Source organism: Equus asinus, chromosome 28 (genome assembly GCF_041296235.1).
Source record: "Equus asinus isolate D_3611 breed Donkey chromosome 28, EquAss-T2T_v2, whole genome shotgun sequence".
NCBI classification, from domain to species: domain Eukaryota; kingdom Metazoa; phylum Chordata; class Mammalia; order Perissodactyla; family Equidae; genus Equus; species Equus asinus.
This window is the reverse complement of record NC_091817.1, coordinates 14,791,294-14,798,232: the sequence shown is the minus strand read 5'-3', so window position 1 is coordinate 14,798,232 and position 6,939 is coordinate 14,791,294.

The following is a 6,939-nucleotide window of genomic DNA, read 5'->3' as shown; positions in this document are numbered from 1 at the left end:
TCAGCCAGAGGTCACTTGATTGCAAGTGTATACACCTCACTTTTCTTTCTAACTTCTAGTTGTAGAAGGATGCGAGGTAGCCACTTTCTAGATTTGGCTCTTCCGAGGGAGAATGAAGAAGAAACATATAAAACTCTGATGAGCACGTAGGAGGAATCCTACTTACAGTGTTATTATTTCTATTCTTCTCTAGGAAAAAAATTCCACAGATTTTTATGGAAATTAAGATGAGATAACATTGATAATGAGGCCTTGATGTACATTTTAAACATAGTATTTAATTTTATAACATTTTATCCTGTGATTAAAAGAATTGTGTATGTACAAATTTTAACATCTTATATATATTCAAGTGAACATTCTCTTTTCCCAGGTCTATTAATAGAAAAATATATATCCTTTAAAAACAAGAAAGACATAGTATAATAACGCTCTGAAAAATTACTTTTGCTATTTTCTCTTAACATTTTGTAGAAATCTACGTCTGTATATAGAGATCCACCTCACTCTTTTTGGTGATTCTGTGATACTCCGTTGTCAGAATTCTTTCCTTCGTAAGTGGTAAAAACAACCCAGACAGGCTAATGAGGGTAGGTTCTGGGAACTCGGAGATCTGAAGATTGGAGCTGACTTGGGGCATGGTTGGGTGGATCCATCCTTTTAGTTCTCTCTCTCCTGGTGTCGGCTTCATCCTCAGGGTGGCTTTTTCCATGGTAGCAAAGACGGCCCTTTTTTTTTTTGTGGTCCCAGTTTTTGTGGTCTAAGAAGGGAGAGACCTTTTAGCATCTGGGTGGCTCTGCCTGTATTTTGGGCTTGTCCTTTGACCAGTCACTGTAAACCTGAGGAAGGGCCTCATCTGTTCCCACTGAATCTCATTTCCATCCTCGTAGAGGGGGTGGAGCCTTGTGATTGACTCATTCTCCAGGTGGTGAAGAACATTTCTAGAGGAAAAGGGGGTTCTGTTGCTAGAAGATGGAAGGGCTGCTTTGCAGGCAAAAATATAGAGGTCTGCTAGAGATGGATGAGTTATAACTTAAACCTATGCTCCTGTATTGATGGGTATTCAGGTTTCCAGTTTTTCATCATTACAAATAGATACATATAAAAGGATGTTCAATGCAACATTTGTGACTTCTCTAAGTTTTTCTATGGTTAAATTATTGGATGAAGATTTTTTGTGTTGAGGGTTGTGGTTATTTTTATATTTATTGCCAGACTGTATTCTAAGAAAATGAGCACTGGTTTACACTCCTACCAACAGTGTATGGGAGTGACAGTTTGCCATACTCTAACACCAAATATTGCCAATTAAAAAAAGTTTATCTGCTGAATGAAAAAATAATTTTGACTTGTGTTTGATTTGATATTTACCATTAACTATATTTTCATATATTTATTTTTCTGAAAATTGCCTTTTCATATCTTTTGCCTATTGTTCTATTAGGTAATTTGACCTTGTTATTAATTTATAGGAGTTTTATATAGTGTGGCTTTTAATTCTTTAATATTACAAGTGTGTGTATATATGTCAGCATACTTGTGTTTATATATTACATTACTTATGTAATATATATTACAATATATACTTATATAAGTGTATATAATATAGATATACACATATAAAATATTCTCTTGAGCTGTCTGAGCTTTGATTGTGGTATTTTGTTTTACTTAAGTTTCAATTCTAGTCATTCTAGAATTACTAGTCAATCTAGTCCCTTTGTTCCTTTTCCATGCCAGCTTTATAAAATGACACAAGGCTACAGTATTAGGTGATGTTTCTCAGAACTTTCCTACATATTAAAATCACTTGGTGCACTTAAAAAAAAGAACCAACCTTATGCTAAGACCCTCCCACCCCTCCTAATATTCTGAATTAAATGGTCTAGAGTCAGTTGAGGCATAGATAATTTTTAAAAACACCCTAGGAGATTTTGATGTGCTGCTAGGATTAACCACGGGTATAAGGGAAGATATGTAGAAGGAACAGTAGTTTAGTAGTGTTCAGAGAATAAGGGTGGCGGGCTGTGCCTTTCATTCTTTCTTTTTTTTTTTTTATTGAGTTATTGATAGGTTACAATCTTGTGAAATTTCATTTGTACATTAATGTTTGTCACTTGTGTTGTAGGTGCACCACTTCACCCTTTGTGCCCACCCCCCACCCCACCTTTCCTCTGGTAGCCACTAATCTGTTCTCTTTGATTTTTAAATTCCTCATATGAGTGGAGTCATACAGAGATTATCTTTCTCTAACTGGCTTATTTCACTTAACATAATTCCATCAAGGTCCATCCATGTTGTTGCAAATGGAATGATTTTGTTCTGTTTTACAGCTGAGTAGTATTCCATTGTATATATACACCACATCTTCTTTATCCAGTCATCTGTTGATGGGCACTTAGGTTGCTTCCACGTCTTGGCTATTGTAAATAATGCTGCAGTGAACATTGGGGTGCATGGGACTTTTGGAATTGCTGACTTCAAGCTCTTTGGATAGATACCCAGTAGTGGGATGGCTGGATCATATGGTAGTTCTATTTTTAATTTTTTGAGGAATCTCCATACTGTTTTCCATAGTAGCTGCACCAGTTTGCATTCCCACCAGCAGTGTATGAGGGTTCCTTTTTCTCCACAACCTCTCCAACATTTGTTACTATTAGTTTTAGATATTTTTGTCATTCTAATGGGTGTAAGGTGATATCTTAGTGTAGTTTTGATTTGCATTTCCCTGATGATCAGCGATGATGAGCATCTTTTCATGTGCCTATTGGCCATCCGTATATCTTCTTTGCAGAAATGTCTGTTAATGTCTCCAGCCCATTTTTTGATCGGGTTGTTTGACTTTTTGTTGTTGAGTTGTGTGAGTTCTTTATATATTATGAATATTAAGCCTTTGTCAGATATATGACTTGCAAATATTTTTCCCAGTTAGTGGGTTGTTTTTTCGTTTCAATCCTGTTTTCCTTTGCCTTGAAGAAGCTCTTTAGTCTGATGAAGTCCCATTTGTTTATTCTTTCTATTGTTTCCCTTCTCTGAGAAGACATGGTGTCCGAATAGATCCTTTTAATACTGATGTCAAAGAGTATACTGCCTACGTTTTCTTCTAGAAGCCTTATGGTTTCAGGTCTCAACTTTAGGTCTTTGATCCATTGTGAGTTTATTTTGGTGAATGGTGAAAAAGAATGGTCGATTTTCATTCTTTTACATACGGCTTTCCAGTTTCCCCAGCACCATTTGTTGAAAAGACTTTCTTTTCTCCATTGTATGCCCTCAGCTCCTTTGTCGAAGATAAGCTGTCCATAGATGTGTGGTTTTATTTCTGGGCTTTCAATTCTGTTCCATTGATCTGTGCACCTGTTTTTGTACCAGTACCATGCTATTTTGGTTACTGTAGCTTTGTAGTATGTTTTGAAGTCAGGGATTGTGATGCCTCCCGTTTTGTTCTTTTTTCTCAGGATTGCTTTAGCAATTCGGGGTCTTTTGTTGCCACATATGAATTTTAGGATTCTTTGTTCTAATTCTGTAAAGAATGTCATTGGGATTCTGATTGGGATAGCATTGAATCTGTTGATTGCTTTAGGTAGAATGGACATTTTAACTATGTTTATTCTTCCAATCCAAGTACATGGAATGTCTTTCCATCTCCTTATGTCGTCATCCAATTCTCTCAGAAAGCCCTTGTAATTTTCGTTATATTGGTCCTTCACTTCCTTAGTTAAATTTACCCCGAGATATTTTATTCTTTTGGTTGCAATTGTGAATGGTATTGTGTTCTTGAGTTCTTTTTCTGTTAGCTCGTTATTAGAATATAGAAATGCTACTGATTTATGCAAATTGATTTTATACCCTGCAACTTTGCTGTAGTTGTTGATTACTTCTAAGAGTTTTCCAATGGATTCTTTGGGGTTTTCTATATATAAGATCATGTCATCTGCAAACAGTGAGAGTTTCACTTCTTCCCTCCCTATTTGGATTCCTTCTATTCCTTTTTCTTGCCTGATTGCTCTGGCCAGGACCTCCAGTACTATGTTAAATAAGAGTGGTGATAGAGGGCATCCTTGTCTCATTCCTGTTTTCAGGGGGATGGCACTCAGTTTTTGCCCATTGAGTATGATGTTGGCTGTGGGTTTGTCATATACGGCCTTTATTATGTTGAGGTAGTTCCTTCTATGCCCATTTTGTTCAGAGTTTTTATCATAAATGGCTGTTGGATCTTGTCAAATCCTTTCTCTGCATCTATTGAGATGATCATGTGGTTTTTATTCCTCAGTTTGTTGATGTGGTGTATCATGTTGATTGATTTGTGGATGTTGAACCATCCCTGTGTCCCTAGTATGAATCCCACCTGATCATGATGTATGATCCTTTTGATGAATTGCTGAATTCAGGTTGCCAAAATTTTGTTTAGAATTTTTGCATCTATGTTCATCAGTGATATTGGCCTGTAGTTCTCTTTTTTCGTGGTGTCCTTGTCAGGCTTTGGTATCAGTGTGATCTTGGCCTCATAGAATGTGTTAGGAAGTGTTCCATCCTCCCTAATTTTTTGGAATAGCTTGAAAAGGATAGGTATTAAATCCTCTCTGAAAGTTTGGTAGAATTCCCCAGGGAAGACATCTGGTCCTGGGGTTTTATTCTTTGGGGTGTTTTTGATTGCTGTTTCAATCTGTTTCCTTGTGATTGGTCTGTTCAAATTGTCTGCTTCTTCTTGAGTGAGCTTTGGGAGACTGTAGGAGTCCAAGAATTTATCCATTTCCTCTAGGTTATCCATTCTGTTAGTGTAGAGTTTTTCATAGTATTCTCTTATAATCCATTGTATTTCTGTGGCGTCTGTTGTTACTTCTCCTCTTTCATTTCTGATTTTGTTTATTTGAGCTTTCTCCCTTTTTTTCTTTGTAAGTCTGCCTAGGGGTTTGTCAATTTTATTTATCTTCTCAAAGAACCAGCTCTTTGTTTCATTGATCCTTTCTACCGCCTTTTTTGTTTCAATAGTATTTATTTCTGCTCTGATTTCTTCCTTCTGCTGACTTTGGGCTTTATTTGTTCTTCTTTCTCTAGTTCTGTTAGGTGTAGTTTAAGATTGCTTATTTGGGGTTTTTCTTGTTTGTTAAGATGTGCCTGTATTGCGATGAATTTTCCTCTTAATACAGCTTTTGCTGTATCCCATATGAGTTGGTATGGCATGCTATCATTTTCATTAGTTTCCAGGTATTTTTTGATTTCTTCTTTAATTTCTTCAATGATCCATTGCTTGTTCAGTAGTGTATTGTTTAATCTCCACATCTTTGTGGCTTTCTCAGCTTTTTTCTTGTAATTAATTTCTAGCCTTATAGCATTATGATCGGAGAAGATGCTTGTTATTATTTCAATTTTTTAAATTTGTAGAGGGTTGCCTTGTTTCCCAACATATGGTCTATCCTTGAGAATGTTCTGTGTGCACTTGAGAAGAATGTGTATTCTGCTGTTTTAGGGTGAAGTGATCTATATATGTCTATTAAGTCCAATTGTTTTAGTTTTTCGTTTAGCTCCACTATTTCCTTGTTGATTTTCTGTCTGATGATCTGTCTATTGATGTGAGTGGGGTGTTGAGGTCCCCTACTATTATTGTGTTGTTTTTAACATCTTGCTTTAGGTCTGTTAACAGTTGCTTTATGAACCTTGGTGCTCCTATGTTGGATGCCTAGATATTTATAAGCGTTATTTCTTCTTGATGAAGTGTCCCTTTGATCATTATATATTGTCACTCTGTGTCTCTCTTTACCTGTCTTATTTTGAAATCTGCTTTGTCTGATATAAGAATTGCAACACCTGCCTTTTTCAGCTTGCTATTAGTTTGAAGTATTGTCCTCCACCCCTTCACTCTGAGCCTGTGTTTGTCCTTGGGGCTGAGGTGTGTTTCCTGGAGGCAACAAATTGTTGGATCTTGTTCTTTAATCCATTTTGCCACTCTGTGTCTTTTTATTGGAGAGTTCAATCCGCTTACATTGAGAGTGATTATTGATGCATGTGGACTTAATGCTATCAAACTGTCGCTCGTTATCTGGATTTCCTGCGTTTCTTTTCCTGTGTGCCTTAGCCTATCCATTTAATACTGCAATTTCTTATGCTGGGTTTCTTGGATTTTTGCTTATTTATGTTTTGTGTCTCTGTTCTGTTTTTCAGTTTAGTGGTTACCCTGAAGTTTGTATTTAGAATCTTGTGCATAATATAGTCTATTCTTTGGTGGTCTCTTACTTACTTGGCCTAGACTGATTTAGTCCCTTTGCTCTTCCCCTCCTAAATTGTTATTTTCATTTCTTATTCCAACTCGTGTTATGAGCTTGTAGTTAGAGTGATAAGATTGTCTTTGCTTTGGTAGTTTCCTTCCCTTTATCCTAATGCTATAGCTGAATATTTGCTATCCTATTCTGGCTCTATCTATCTGTCTCCCTACTCTGTGGTTTGTGACCCCTGCCTCCCTTTTTTCTTTTTTCAGGTATGAGAGCCTTCTTGAGGATTTCTTGTAGTGGAGGACTTTTGGTTACAAATTCCCTTAACTTTTGTTTGTCTGGAAAAGATTTAATTTCTCCCTCATATCTGAAGGATATTCTTGCTGGATAGAGTATTCTTGGCTCGAGATTTTTATCTTTTAACGTTTTGAATATGTTACTCCATTCTCTCCTAGCTTGTAAGGTTTCTATAGAGAAATCCACTGAAAGTCTGATAGGGGTTCCTTTGTAGGTTATTTTCTTCTGTCTTGCTGCCCTGAGTATTCTTTCTTTGTCTTTCATTTTTGCCATTTGTACTGCTATATGCCTTGCAGTAGGTCTTTTTGCATTGATAAATCTAGGAGATCTGAAAGCTTCCTCCACACACATTTCTCCCTCAATCCCTAGATTTGGGAAGTTCTCTTCAATAATTTCATTAAGCACCTTTTATGCTCCATTTTCCTTTTCCACGTTT